This window comes from Sceloporus occidentalis, unplaced genomic scaffold (genome assembly GCF_023333645.1).
Source record: "Sceloporus occidentalis isolate IW3139 unplaced genomic scaffold, rSceOcc1.0.p SCAF_22, whole genome shotgun sequence".
Classification (NCBI taxonomy): domain Eukaryota; kingdom Metazoa; phylum Chordata; class Lepidosauria; order Squamata; family Phrynosomatidae; genus Sceloporus; species Sceloporus occidentalis.
Window position 1 is genome coordinate 9,506,963 of NW_028317002.1, and position 16,331 is coordinate 9,523,293.

The 16,331-nt window shown below is 39.1% G+C and overlaps 1 protein-coding gene across 1 annotated transcript in view; it reads right to left on the reverse strand.

The window, feature by feature from the left end:
* LOC149300986 (vacuolar protein sorting-associated protein 53 homolog) overlaps positions 1 to 16,331 on the reverse strand; it is an 88,251-nt gene that overhangs the window by 53,354 nt on the left and 18,566 nt on the right. The gene's annotated exons all lie outside the window — the stretch shown is intronic.

Sequence of the window (16,331 nt, forward strand, 5' to 3'; positions counted from 1 at the left end):
TTAAAGATGGCTCAAAATATCATTTTTCATTAATCAATCATGAACCAGTGTTTGGAACTAAAATATACCATTTTCAGACATGTTTTATTTTACCCAAGATGGTAATGAAGAAACAGTGCTTTAAGGGATAACCACAAATCTTGTTGGCTATAAGGGTGAAAGAACAACACAGCTGTGTACTGGGCAAGTCTGAGGTGGAAAATATAGGTCAATAATGAAAGACTGGGGAACTTGCTTCGTCCTTACCAGCAAAAGACAGCGACGTGGCTCACTTCGCTTACGTTGTAAGCTTAACAGGGCAAAAACAGGTACCCTGAAGTATCCCGAGCATCTGTACTAAAATCTATAACAAATATGTCCGAGCGTACAAGTGTGTTTGTGGTTTAAATCAGGAGCAGCTGAGCAATTTGATTAAGGCATTTTGCAAGGGATAGATTAGTATACTTACAGTACAACTATAATTTTAAGTATCTAAGGTCACAAAAGTCATTTATGCAGGAAAATGAGAAGGTCAGAGCCAGAAACATCAGGTATCTTGAGTATTGACGTAAAAAAATGTACCCATTTACAGCATGAGATACCCTTGTGACTACGGGGTCAGGGCCGGCCTTAGGGGTGTGCGACCTGTGCGACCGCACAGGGCGCCATGGTAGCAGGGGCGCCTGCCCGGGACTTAACTTAAAACATGGTATTTTTTATTTTATTTTTTTTTTTTTAAACTTTATTTAACATCATTCATGTTAAATAAAGTTTAAAAAAAAAACAACAAAAAAACCCGATGCTTTAATCTAAGTCCCGGGCAGGGGCGCCGAACGCTTGCTCGTGAAGTTCTCAGCAACCGCTCGGCGCCCCTTACTCTCCGTGACTCCGTCACGGTGCCGGCATCTCATGTTGAGCGCCGGACTATTCCGGCGCTCAACATGAAATGCCGGCACCGCGGCAGAGCGAGAAGACAGATGCCTCCCGCTCTCACCGCAGGACTCCGGCAACAAGGTAAGTGGGGGGGCGTGTAGTTTGAAGGGGCAGAGGGGGGGTAGCTTGAAGGGGCAGAGGAGAGGGGTAGTTTGAAGGGGCAGAGGGAGGGGCGCCAGAGGAGTAGTCCGCACAGGGCACCACGGTCATCTAAAACGTTAATCTAGCCTAAGGATATGCCTTGTAATATGACATGATCACAGGATTTCATTAGAGAATTTTACCTGCTGTGCCAATCATTGCGCAATGATTTTAGATTAATGCCTACTGAGCCCTTGCTGGTCTAACCAAAGTCCCTTGGTAGGGAAATATGCAGGGAGCATTACAATAAGGAAAAACCATCAGCGTTCATACTGAGAACGAGTATATTTAATCTGACAGAACAGGGCCTTGACATTTGGTCAAAACTCACAGAAAGGAGTCTACTCCTTTTACAGAGCCTGATCTGCTGGTTCAAGTTTAGTACAATTTTTCATGCCGTGTTAAAACAGAGTATGATGCTGATCAATCATGCACAAGCATCACAGGGTTTCATCTAAAAACCAGCAACCGGCAAAGTTTTAATATGTTTGTTATGTTACATTCCAAGGAACTACATTTGCAACCACATCAGAAATAAATATATATATATATATATATATACACATACATATATATATATATATATATATATATATATATATATATATATATATATATATATACATACATACATACATACATACAAACCAAAGGGAGCGGCTGCACGCTAAAAAATACTATTGGTATACACAGGATTTTATTTGCCTGGGTGCTCAAAAAATAGCCAGATATATGTAACCAAATGGGCACTCACAGATCTTTGTAGTAAAGTGCGTTTAAAACCAATTTATTTAAATCAGCAGGGCCAACGTTTCAGACCACCTCCGAAACGTTGGCCATGTAATGTGGGTCTCAAATTCATCAGCCAGAACTACCTTGTACCGGTTAGTTTACATTTTAGGGAAGTTTACAAACATATCCAGTAAACATCAATTAACGTGCAAATTACTTTTACCCCTATTTTATGGTCCAAATAAAAAATACACTAGTCTTGCGTTTATACACCTTTTTCCACAAATCATCAGGAGGTTATCTAAGGAAAAACAAGAAACTATACTTCTGCCTTTTTTTTTTCTTCACCTCTCTGTAATATGATTTGCCTTGAGAATAATCCATAATTCATTTCCCAGACCAGAACAAAAGGAAATCTCTGAAATGCTTTTTTTCTTAAATCGGAAAGCTTACCACCTTAGCCAATAACAACAGATACCGAGGAGACATCTAAATTTACATACTTACACGCTAAGCTTTTTTGACATCTGAATTTGAAAAAATGTACACCATACATACAGAAGACAGATTATAATGCATTAGCATAATTAGAATGTGTATTTTGGGTAATTTTTCACTGCTAAGAACCATTCACATACATTACAAATAGATCTAACTAATGAGCCAGTATACCTTACAAACAAGGGTGAAACTAAAGGCCATGCATTGCTGTTATATGCATTAAGTATATCTTTATAATGCATAAAATATCTACGTGTTCAATATATTTTCACTTTTAAGTTGTTTTGTTAAATACTTTCACTATTCTAAGAGTGCTGCAGAAGCTACTTAAGGGGCAGTTATGCTTAATGGGGTGTTTAGGGTTAATTTTAGGGGCAGTCATGGTTGATGGGGTGTTTAGGGTTAATTTTAGGGGCAGTCATGGTTGATGGGGTGTTTAGGGTTAATTTAATGGTGAGGGTTAATTTAATTAATTTAATAAAGTTAGCTTAAGGTGCAGTCGCAGGTAAAGAGGAATGTAAATCCTGGGGGCAGTGATTATTAATGTATTATTAATGTATTATTTATAACAGTATGGTGAATGATTAGAATGCCAATGAAGGCAGAGAGTCGTTCAAAGATCCGGATCTTACAGTGATCCGGATCTTACAGTGATCCGGATCACTGTAAGATTCGGATCCCTGTAAGATCCGGATCTTTGAACGACTCTCTGCCTTCATTGACATCACTGGAGGCAGGGGGGAGGATTCATAATGAAAGGGGCGGGGCCAATCGTTAGTGTGCCTGCACGGAGTTACTGGAAAACGGTAACTCCGTGCAGGCACACTGAGTGATCCGAAGATTCGGATCATGAATCGGATCATTTCAGTGAACGAATCGAAATGATCCGATTCACTTTAGTGATCCGAACTTCCCATCACTAGCCAGGATCACAAGAGCCCTGCTGCTTACTTGTGGGAGGGTCTATTCTCTGCTCCAGTCCTGCCTCCTCTGTTGGGAGAACGAGGGAGGCCGTGCCCCCTGCTGAAGTCTGTGAGCGGCATCGAGAGCTGTAGAGCAGGTAAGGGGGTGGGGAAGGTTGTGTGAATGAGTATGCCTGATTGAGGGAATGAATCTGTGTGTGATAGCATGGATGTGTAAGTGCTGGAACCTAGGCATGATGGGACTGTGATTGCTATTAGCAATCACACTCCTATCATACCAAGTCAGCCAGTACATGCTGAAACCTGGCTAGCTGCCCCCCTTGTGTATTGATGCTGCCAGCAGTATGGGGTCTGCACCAGCATGTATTGGCTGACTTGGGATGATAGGAGTGTGATTGCTAACATCTAACAGCAATCTGCTAACAGCAATCACAGTCCCATCATGCCTAGGTTCCAGTATTTACTGGTTGCCTGGGTATAAAAAGAGTGTGTTTGCTGTTAGCAATCACACTCCTATCATGCCAAGTCATATCGTTGATTTATCGTTGGTTACACACTAAAATTGGACAAAAAATACAATGCCCAGCCAACCAGTACATGCTGGAATCTGGGTATGCCTGAGATTGCTGTTAATCATAATATATAATTTTTTTGTACAATTTTGGTGCGTAACTTACTTTTATTAAAAGTGTGTGGGGGGGTCAGTTTCAGTTTCGGCTAAGTGAACCCTGAATTTTCGGTTTTGGTCCAGAATTTTCATTTTAGTGCATCCCTAAAATAAATAGAACTATTTTATTTTTACTTTTCCAGAATCCTGAATTTGTAGGCCCAGAAATCCCAGAAATCAGTGAGAGGAAAAGTAAAGGTTTTGTGTCATTTCATTTATTTTAATCTGCATATTTTATTAAAGGCCATATTTTCTCTCAGTGAAAAATGAGTGCGGCCCTCGCACTTATACAATTCTGATGAAGTGGCCCACTGCAGAAAAAACTTGGACACCCCTGGAGTAGGGAGTTCTATTTAGAATCCTGACCACAGGGGCTCAATATATAAATTTAGGCAGCACAAACAAGTATATACCCACATGCAACCCAACCAGTCAATTGCCACAAGACATTGAACTCAAAATAGCTTAAAATGTTAAAAACTAATGCAAGTCATCTAGACAGTAAAATAGATAATGCCAAATGTGCTTCAAATATAAAGCACTCACATACAGGATCTTTTTAGGAACAAAAAAAGTGGTATGTAATCGGACTGGTAGTCTTAGAAGTAGGCCCAACTTAACCCCTTAAGGACCGGGCTCATTTTTCTTTTTGTACCCTGTGGGACCGAGGCTGTTTTGACACTTTTGTGGTGCTTGTGTTCAGCTGTAATTTTCTCCTCACCCATTTAGTGTACCCACATAAGTTATATATTGTTTTTTTCAGGACAAGATGGGCTTTCTTCAGAATTATTTTGATCGTATCATCTTATTTACTATAAAAAAAATAAAAAAAACATGGTGAAAAATTGAAAAAAACCACATTTTATGACTTATTTGAAAAATCTTTTACTCACCTAAAAAGCAAGAAAAAAAACTAGCTAAATAGATTCTACTACTTGTCCTGAGTTTAGAAATACCCAATGTTTTTATATTTTTTTGCTGTTTTTTGTAAGTTATAGGGCAATAAGTACAAGCAGCGTTTTATGATTTCCAAATCTTTTTTAACAAATCTGGTCAGTCTGCCTCCATCTCCTCTTTGGAATATATTTGAAGCCGGTTAACTCAATTTAACCCGGTCAGACCATATATTTTTGAAAACTAAACACCCCAGGGTATTCCAAATTATGTTATTTTAACCCTTTCCATGCACCAATTATAGAACTACACTTTGTCAAACTTTGTAATAGTAATTTTTTTTATTTTTTTTTTCACACAAATTGTACTTTAGTTATAGATATACAGGTCCTGGTATATGTCACTGTCAAACAACCCCCCAATATGTGTTCAGGAACATCTCCTGAGTACAGCGATACCCCACATGCATGGGTTTGTCAGATTGTTTGGCTGGTAAAAGGCTACTTTTGGGGCATGCGTAATCCAGGTGGTCATTTGGTCAGTCTGCCTCCATCTCCTCTTTGGAATACCTTTGAAGCGGGTTAACTCAATTTAACCCATTCAAACCATATAATTTTGAAAACTAGACACCCCAGGGTATTCCAAATGCTGTTATTTTAACCCTTTCCATGCACCAATTATAGAACTACACTTTGTCAAACTTTGTAATAGTAATTTTTTTTAATTTTTTTTCACACAAATTGTACTTTAGTTATAGATATACAGGTTCTGGTATATGTCACTGTCAAACTACACCCCAATGTGTGTTCAGGAACATCTCCTGAGTGCAGTGATACCCAACATGCATGGGTTTGTCGGGTTGTTTGAGATTTAAAATGCCACATTTGGGAAGTGCGCTTTTTTTCTCCATTTTGGTCAGTCTGTACCTATGCCCTATCTTTGAGCTCGGCCACTCCAATTTACCCCATCAGCCATTTTTTTTATATATTAGACACCCCTTGGGTATTTGAAGTGCTTTTATTTTAACTCTTTGTTGAGATTTTTGAGAAATTTTAGCACTTGCTCAAAATAATAAACTTTATTTTTTTATTTTTTTTTTTAATACTTTTTTAATATTTTTTTTACACATTTTGCTGGTACTGGATGGTTCATCAAGTGACATCACTGCATAATTATTTTTAAATGTTAGCACATTTTTTTTTTATTTTTTTTTTCATTTTTTTTTATTTTTTTTTAAATATTTTACTAATCACATAGTGATTAGAAAGCTGGGTTCCATTGACTTGCTTGGTTGAATGCAGTACCTGTATTCAACCTGCAAGTGGAGCCAGAGTTCTCTAGAGGGTCTGGAGACCGTCTAGCGAACTCTTTCTTCTTTATTGTTTTTTTTCCCGGGCCGCCGCCATCTTGCTTGATGGCGAAGATCACCGGCAGCTGCGACCGCTCTCCGGAGCGGTCACAGCCCATCCAAAGGTAAGTGTTTGGTGTCGCTGGATGCCTCCTGATCGAGGCATTCCAGCGACACCATTTAAGTTTAGGAGGCGATCGTTGATCGCCTCCTAAACGCTTTTAAAACGGGCGTCCGCCGCCATACAATGTATGGCCGCTGTTGACGCCCCGGGGAGGGGCCAGACATGGCCCCCGATGCCGATCTCGGCGTTACTGAATGCCTCGACATCGAGGCATTACAGTAACGCCGTTTAAGCGAAGAAAGTGATCGTTGATCACTTTCTAAGCTTATTTAATTTTTTGACGGTTCAGGACCGTCAAAGGTCATTTAGTGACCTTCATGTCATGACGGTCCTGAACCGGCAAAGGTCGCGAAGGGGTTAAAAGATGCACAAATATTTAAGTATTCCAGAACATTTAAAAAAATAGATATCTGTTCATTACTGCCCTCCCACCCGATTGAAAAATGTAATCAGATTTTATCGATAGAAGTTAGACTTCAACAACACATTATGGCATTTTCCAGCAATTATTTAATCTGGAAAGTAGAATGGTTTTCATTGAGGTTTTTGTTTGTATTTTTACTGCCTTCAGTAAATGGGAACTTTTCTTTTGTACTTAAAGTAAACCGGTGGAATGTTGACAGCCGCTGCCATCTGCTTTTGGCATCTTACAGCTTTACAAGGTTCAGGACCTCCTTGGAAGTCAAGCTTAGACAACTCAGGACTACGTCGCTTTTGAAGGTTTATTTAATTTGCAATTTCCTGCTGACATGGTGTGAAGAGACAGACTTGTATGATCCCATTTACAGTGGTATAAAAACCAAAGAAAACATCTATGCCAGAAGCATGTTTCAGCTATAAATTAATTATGTTGCACCCTTGTTTGGAAATCAGTATGATTATTTTAGAGATATTTAGTTCAGAACAAAATCTGTAGTAAAAAGGTACCATTATCTAATCAATTTCTTATCCTGAAGTTATATCTTCTCTTTCCCCTACAAAGGCTGTCTGAACCAATCAATAACAATGTGTAATGCAATAACAGGGCTGTAAGGACATCTAACTTGGAATCAAAATACAGGTCAAAGTGGATTGAGTTCAATCAAGGTCGGTAGCCAAGCTACGAACAAAACTACAAAGACAATAACGAAACATGGTGCAACCAAAAACAGCTCACTACATGGGCAATGAAGAGATGACAGGATATAGATTTGTTGCAAGGTGCAAAATGTTGATCACGTGACACAGTGACTCCAGACCAGGCTGTAACAAGAAACCACAGGTGAAGATTTAGTGTGAAAATTCCCCGGGGGTCCCAACTTCACCATGCAACATGGTCCCACAGTCACAGTGCCACCTTTGCCCCCAAGCAAGGCCGGACTGGGAATGAAAAGCAGCCCTGGAAACATTTGGAGACCAGCCCCATATAGTTTATCTCGCAGTCGAGCTCTTATACCAAAAACGCACCCCTTATACATACCTGAGTCACACTATTTGCCATTCAAATAACTAGCATTCTTTTTAACACATTATTTGTATTAAAATGCCAGAAAGCAAAGGTGTCAGTGCCCCCAAACAGCTTATCTACACATCCATGCTCACAAACACACATACAAACACACAAGTGCTCTCCCAGAATTACACATACAATCACACATCCATGTTCACATAGTGCCAATATTTAGCATCATATGAAGTAGAAAAACTAAAACAAAAGGCCAAATATTCAACAGGGTATGCATGAACGAAAGATGATATGGCTGGGAAAAAGCACAATAATACATGGTGTCTGATTGAATTCCTGTACTACTTTTTCATCATCCACTCAGGAAGCAATGCCATGTAAGTACAATGTGAACATTATGTATTTGATCTACATTGCAAGAATTAAAAAAGAAAAAACAAGTCATGCAGAGGAGGTACAGTTTAACAAGGATATACTTCACATAAGAAAATGAGCAGGACAGGGAATTAGAAGAGTATTACATTCCAGCGGGTTTATTAGCGCAATGTCAGTATATTACAAATCCATTTCTTCTTGTTTACCACTGACCATGAGCAGTATGCTGAATCTGCTTCCACCTTCAAACATTGAATTAAAACCCAGTATGTGAAAGCATATCTATACAATGAAGTGGTTCTTTGTACCGGTTATACTGTATTGGCTCAGATATAGGCTGCACCCGCATATAGGCCGCACCCTAAAAGTTAGGTGCTTTTTTTAATGGAAAAGGTTTCTGCCGCCCCCCCCGAGATATACTGCCACTCTGTCCCGAAGATGTACCCCCCCGAGATATGCTGCCACTCTGTCCCCAAGATGTCCCCCCCACCAGACTTACCGGTGCAGACTCCACGGGGTCTTGCGGGGCCGGCGGGGAACATCTACACATAACACTTCAACTTCCGGTGCCGGCACCTCCGCCGTGGGAAGTACCGGCAAGGAAGATTGTTCACGCAGACGTTCACCTGCAGCGGCGATGCAAGCAGAAACAACCTCCGCTGCCGGCACGTCTGCAAGATGTGCTTTAAAAATCTCCCTTGCCGGGACTCCCCCTGTGGGAATTCCCGGCAAGGGAGATTGTTAAAGCACATCAAGCAGACGTGCCGGCAGCGGAGGTCATTCACGCTCATCGCCGCTGCCGGTGAACCTCTGCGCGATGTGCTTGGACAATCTCCCGTGCCGGCACTCCCCCCGTGGGAAGTGCTGGCAGGGGAGGCTGTCTGAGCGTATCAGAGAGTAGGATGCAGGTCCCCTGCACCGCTGCGGGGGATCTGTATCCTAAACCCGCTGCCTGCCCGGCACCCGGGACTGCATGTCCCGGCCGTCGGGCGCTAGACCCCAAATATAGGCCGCACCCCCACTTTAAAGACTTAAAGTGGGGGGGGGGGGGAAGTGCGGCCTATATTCGAGCCAATACGGTATTAAGGAAAAGCTACTATTATAATTCTAACTGTAATGCACCTTATGTTTGATGGGATAGCAAATGCAAAATGAGATACTTGTTTCAAAAAGTTAAGGTAATTAAGAAATTTTGCACTGTAAAACAAAAAGGGAATAAACTAGATTTTTTTTCAGGCTAACAGTTCAGTGGTTTTGTATCTGACAATATAAAAATGTTAAAAACTTTAGATTTTGTCAAAAAAGCTCTATTTTTAGACATTTTACACACTTAAAATTATATACAATTTTATTTTATTTTTCATTTTTGAATAATGCTTTTAAAGATTTGATATCAATAAAATCCAAGGAAAAACTGTTTACAGTTGCATAAAAATCTGACCATTTGGAGGCTGTTCATTCTTTAACACCACACTGGGATAATTGGCTTGATTTTCAATCACCCAGAATAACAAATAATGGTCTTGTTCTATGAATGGTCTGGTGCAGAGAAATACAATGAGAAATAAATATTTTCCCCCTCTGAATTGTATTCTTGCTCTTTTACTGTCTCTTACATAGAAATTATTCGCACAATTTACTAACATAAGAAGTTCATGACCAGAGATATCACCACGTAATTACAATTTTATGTATAAAAGAGCACAACTACATTCCTACAGAGCTTTTGGAAGACAATTGCCTGACAGTACCGAAAACCACCTCATTTTTATTTTCTTAAATTTCTGCGTCCCATTGTGCCCCTTCTGTGGTTTAAAGGAAAAGAAAACACATCTGCCTAACTTATTAGCTTCAGAATGTTTTCTCCAGCAAGGGAAGTATGTAGCTTCAGGATGCGGTTGCAGTTAATACGAGGCAGAAATGCAGACAGAAACACCACTAAACGTCCTCTGGCATTGCGCAAGAATGCAAGGTAGAAATAAGACTCATTAAAATGTGACATAAAAGCAACAATGTTAAACACAGCATGGCATATATAAAATAAAATACCAGGAGACAAATAACTATTTTGTGTTTATTAATTTTTCCTTTTTCTAGAGAAATTTGTTCTTAATTTGGAGCTAATAAATGGTAGATATCCAGATCTCTCTAACTCACACAGAGGGTTTCAAAAGGAATCTGTTCTTAACAATAGTGTAAAATTTGAGGTGGGTACACATAAATGTTGTGTTTCACCTATTCTGCAGAATGAACACTGTTATAGCTAAATACTAGACTTGTGCATTCAGATTTGTACACATTACAAATTTACCAAATTTGGTGATTTGTACAAAGCCCCTAAAAAGAGGTCCTGTTGGCAGTTGATGCCAAACGAATTAAACACAACCTAACTGCTTAATCACCATCTGTGATTAGTAATGCAAGGCCAATGACTTTAAGTGACTTGTCTGGGTGATTTTACTTACCTGCATTCAATGGCATCAGCCAGAGGAAACTTTTTACAAGTAAATCTACCACATTTTCAAAAAACATGTACCTGCGAGCACATCCTCTAAAAAAAATTACTTTAAAAACGGTAAACTTGAAGAATCAGACAATTTTCCCCTAGCTTCTGTTGTATCTATGTTCTTGGTAGTCATTTATACACCTCTGAGGTCCTATTGGTTTTGTGCTTCAAGAATGGAAATTGGCAGGAAATCACCAAAAATATATGTTTCAGAAAGTGAGACGTGGAGATGATTTGTACTTTTGGTAGATATCATATGTAGCTTCCCCCTCCCCTACAGAAGATTGCTTTAATGCCAGAAAATAAAATCGCTGGAACTGGCAGCTACTCATTTTTCAGCTACATTTTATCTAAAACAACAACAAAAAAAGAATAAAAGAAAAAGTAGCTACCATTTTCATTAACTAATATCATCTGTGGAAATGTAAGGGTATCATGCTGTCAACAAACCAGAAAAAAGGAGAGAGTAAAATCTATACATTAAAGTGTACAGCAGATATAAAGTGTCCACACACCATGTTAAAATGCCAGGTTCTTGTGATTTTAAAGAATGAGACAAAGATAAATCATGTCAGAACTTCTCACCTTTAACGTGACCTATAAAGTATTGTATTGTGGGTTTAGTTTTTTCACATAGGGTATTCTATTGATTTAGTTCATTTACTACAGGTATTTAATTCAAAATTGAAACAGACAGACTGTAATCTCTACGAGACATGGACCTACATTCCTAATGCAGTCATACCTAGTGTACCCCCCCATTCATAATGTCTGACTACTGCACTTTTGTGACTGTACCTGTTGTACCACTCCTTTATTACACAGGGTTTCTTTTAACTAAGAGAGAAGCTGGCCATTATTCACAGAACAACCGTCGTCTCTCCTCATCAAATGGAGTCTCGGATTAAAGGTGTACTACATATGAGGCATTCTTCTTAAAGGAAGTCCTATATGCACACAAAACTTCTAGTGGTGAACAGGCTTTAAATTGGTCTTTTTGGTAATCACTCTCAGTTATTCACAAGAGAGCGTCACTACAGAGGAGTAATTGAGTTGCCATCCTGACTCCAGTTTTCTTACTGTATCTCATATGTAGCTGGCACTCTAGGGGATAAAGGGGAGCACCCACATGAAACTGGGTAAACATGAGAAAACAGTAATATTAAACTAATAGTTACAGAATAACAAATTAACATATTCAGGCTCTGAATTGCTAGTATTTTAACAAAAAAAAAAATGCAATGCAGGCAATTTCAAAGAAATCTACACCCAGGGAAGGAATTTCCACACCCAGCATGAACAACTTCCTTCTATAAAAAGGAGTCATTATCAGGATTAGTTTGAAGTCTGTTCACACCATCGTTAGCACAGACTGGGCAGGAAATAAAACACAAACTTGGATTTCACAAAAGATACAAAGCCTGACCTTCAGTTTTGGGGGGGGGGGGGTTTGCACAGTTTATAATGTGGCAGCATCACACCAATTGTTCAGAGGGACCATATATAAGTCCTTGTAATAAACAAAAACAGTTGTCCACGTGCATTGAAGTGTTGAAAACAATACTGACCGTAGACAGTAATTCTCAATTATTGCAAAAAATAAAAATAAAATAAAAAACAGTGTACACCGTGTATAACAGATGTGATTTTGTATTATTTTTGTAATTGCGCTAACAAAAGAGAGCAGATGGCAGGGGCTCATCAAACACCAAATCACATTATGATCAACGTGTCAGCAGGTTTTTTAATTTCAAGCTTCAGGATATCAGCAAAGGTAAAAGTATAAAATAAGAGAAGGGTCTCTTGTCCAGTAAGTGTAATAATAATACAGGTTGAAGGGCTGTCTACTAAGGAAACATACCCTCTTTTTTTTCTAGTGAAATATTTGCCTATATATAGCACTAAGCAAATTTGACACAATATTCACGTGTCAGATGTAGTTTCACTTCACAAAAGCCTGGGTCCAAAAGTGATATAATATTGGTGGTACACAGAGAAAAGTATGACGAGGGGAAAAAAACAAAAAACACATTAAGTATTTACTGCATTAGTCAAAACGACATCACCGTGCCAATAATTTACAAAATTGCGGTCAGAAGATTACATATAAATACAGGAGAGCTGGGGGCAAGATAAAATAATGCTTCATACTTTAGACCCTTAAGAGCATAAGTGAAACACAAAGCTGCAGATATGGACATCTGAGTTAACAACATAAAGGTCCTGGCTCTTAATTGCAGGTGGTCTACAATTTGCTTAAGATTAGGAAAAACATTTGGACATGTCTATATTACCGTCTTTTTGCATAGGACAAATACAACATTTTTCTGCTAACATTCAAAGGCAGTTTGACAATGGATCAGATACATGCATGGTGAGGTATACTTTAAAGTTGAAATCTGTATTTTGTATGGGTTTTTTTCAAATTAGGCTTTACATTGCCTTCCAATCTATGCTGTTCTCACACCTATAAGACTAATTGGTGATTTCACTCAAAAGCCAGGAGAGAAACAAAATGCAACAATGTCAAATGGCATTTTGTTTTTAAAGATACTGGAAGCATGAAATGTATCCCAATTGTCATTGTTTACAGTATAAAGTGCTCTAGAACAAAAGGCTTTACTTGCTTATTTACATACCTAACTGGGAATTAATCCAATAAGTGTCCCATTGCTTTGCTACTCAAAACGTCAACACTAATTTAGATCAAAAGTGAAGACCGTGATAAATGTCTTTAAAATGTATTTTTTGAACAACTACTTTTGTAAATGTAGCCTGTTAAGACACCTAGTGCCTGGTAATGAAATGACATGTCATTCTAAATATAATCGTATGTCGTATCTATTTGCCAACATCTGCCACTTACAATTTTCTTTTTCTGTGTGACCAAAAGGAAACCACCTACAACAGGCATGTCCAAACTTTTTTCGGAGAGTGCCAGATTTGATGAAGTGAACATGTGCGAGGACCGATCATTTTGCCCGACATTCTTTGAACCATTAAAATTAAATGCAAATTAACTATTTTATGCAAAGTTTATTGAAGACGGCATACTTTTCATTTTGTGACTTGGATGACAAATCTAAACTGGTGTTAAATCACTCTGCCTTTAATATCAAAAAAACAGATCTATATTTGGGCAACTTATCTGTGGGGCCTTATCAGTCCGGAACACGGGCTGCAATTGGCCCTCGGGCTGGACTTTGGACATGCCTGACCTAGAAGAAGTGAAGATTGTGGGAAAAAACTGTGTAGTATTTAAAGATCCATGTGTATGGCTGAGAATAGAGTCACTTTCAAAATTATATCTGGCTGGGTTGAAAAAATCCTTAAACCCTTAGTAAAGGGATTGCCCAGTTACCTCCAAGACACCACCGATCTTCTCAACAAACTTACCAACATTGGCACAGTTGCTGAGGGCACCATTCTTGCTACCATGGATGTAGAATCCCTCTACACCAACATTCCCCATTGTGACGGTATAGCAGCTTGCCGGAAACACCTAGAACAGGAGAACCTAGGAATGGAACCCATAACACAACTAATACAGTTTATCCTCAACCACAACTACTTCACATTTGGACAGGACTTTTTTCTCCAAAAAATGGGGACTGCAATGGGCACATGAATGGCACCACAATATGCCAATTTATTCATGGCCAAACTGGAGGAGGACTACATCTCCACCTGCCACAACAAACCAATGGTATATCTCCGCTACATCGATGATATACTAATCATCTGGACTGGTAGCGAAGAGGAACTCCTCAGATTTCATGAAGGCTATAATGCCTTTCATCCCAATATAAACCTGAAACTGAGCTACTCCCACATTAACATCCAGTTCCTGGACACTACCATCTACATAAAGAACAAGTCCATTCAGACCAACCTATCTGAAACACAACAGCTTCCATCCCAGACATACCAAAAACTCACATCATATACAGTCAAGCTATTCGATATAACCGCATCTGTTCGGATCCTATGGACAGAGATAAACACCTCCAGAATCTCAGGGAGGAATTCATCGACCATGGGTACAGTATAAAAATCACAGACTCCCAAATACAGAAAGCTATCAATATCCACAGAGAAAACCTTCTGAAATACCAGCAGCCACAAAAAAAAAAAAAAAAAAAAGAGATCGAGTACCATTAGTGGTCACCTGTAATCCACAAATGGAAACTCTGCACAAGATCTCAAAGGAACTACAAGAAATCTTGCACACTGATGAAAGACTTCGGACGGTATTCCCACATCCCCCACTGTTCTCATTCAAACAGCCTCCCAATCTCAAACAATGTATGGTGAGGAGCACCCTTCACAGGCAAACAGCAAATGGTACCTCTCCCTGTCAACAAGAGATGCGAAACCTGGGCACACATCCTTCCCACAGATGAAATACAGATACCAGGCTCACACTACAAAATCAATGGCTGCTTTACGTGCAAATCCTCTAACGTGGTGTATTTCATCATGTGTGCTAGATGCCCAACAGCGATGTACGTGGGGGAAACAGGCCAAGCATTACACAAACGGTTTAATTCCCACAGACATACCACCAACCAGAAAAAAACAGATACACCTGTTGGAGAACATTTCCGTCAGCCTGGACACAGCATTCAGGATGTGAAGCTGTCAGTACTGATGGGATCGTTCAGCGCCCAGAGGGAGAGAAAAATATGGGAGATCAAACTAATATACCGTTTTAATACCCTACTAACTTGCCTCAACAGAGACAGAGAATTCATCTCCCATTATACCATTACAAACCATTAATCCTCTCACAATTCGAATTAACTACAAACAACTTATTCCTGGGAACATTTGACACCTTCATGGATCTGGCATATGTCAAATGGTTTTATGGCCCATCTAACCAGGGGTAAACTGACCAAGGATGCTTTGATTGAACCATATTTGTCCATTGGATCTCTGCTAGTCCAGCTAATTTACTGCTGAACAAATTCCAAATTCCCCAATACCTCTGTGTTTATCTAAAGTCTTTGTTAACTTGTAAATTGTGCTTTTGTATTTAGAAAAGTCTGTGTTAGGTCCCTTCCTCAGGCATTAATGAAGCTAACAACTTGGTCTCGAAGGGTTGCAATTAAACTCTGTTAGCCAATAAATGGTATCATTTTAACTATACTTTAATCCAAAATTATAACATACATTTTGTGTTTTGTCAATCACTAAACAAAACGTGAGATAATTGTTATTATATGTCATAGAGGCTGAGATCAACAGGACAAGAAATTAGGAAGGTTGCACCCATGGTATATACAATAGGTTATACAATAGGTTAATATAATAGGTTTATTTGCGGTGTAGAATGGTAAAATGTAGGATTTGAGAAAGCGGCAGTCCATATAGGATCATAAAATTCACAGCTACCCCAACTTGAGCACAAATATTTCTGCCTGTGAGAAACTGATTTTCAAAAACTTTCTTGGGCTGAAACAGACCTTCTGCCACTAAATTGCATAAGGAAAAAAAAAAACTTCAGTGGGTCTATTTACTAAATCAGGAGTTTATAAAAACAAACAAACTCTGAAGGCGATACCTTTATTGGCAATCTTTCAAAACAACTTCTTATAAAAAGCTTAAACTCAATTCTACTCATGCAATACCACTCTATGCTTACAAGAACACTTCACCTCCCTGACTTCTCAATGTAATGTCACTAATAAGGCAGAATTGGTCCAACATAATGTATAGTTAAATCGATTATAAACTGTCACATTCTCCCCACTTTATCTAT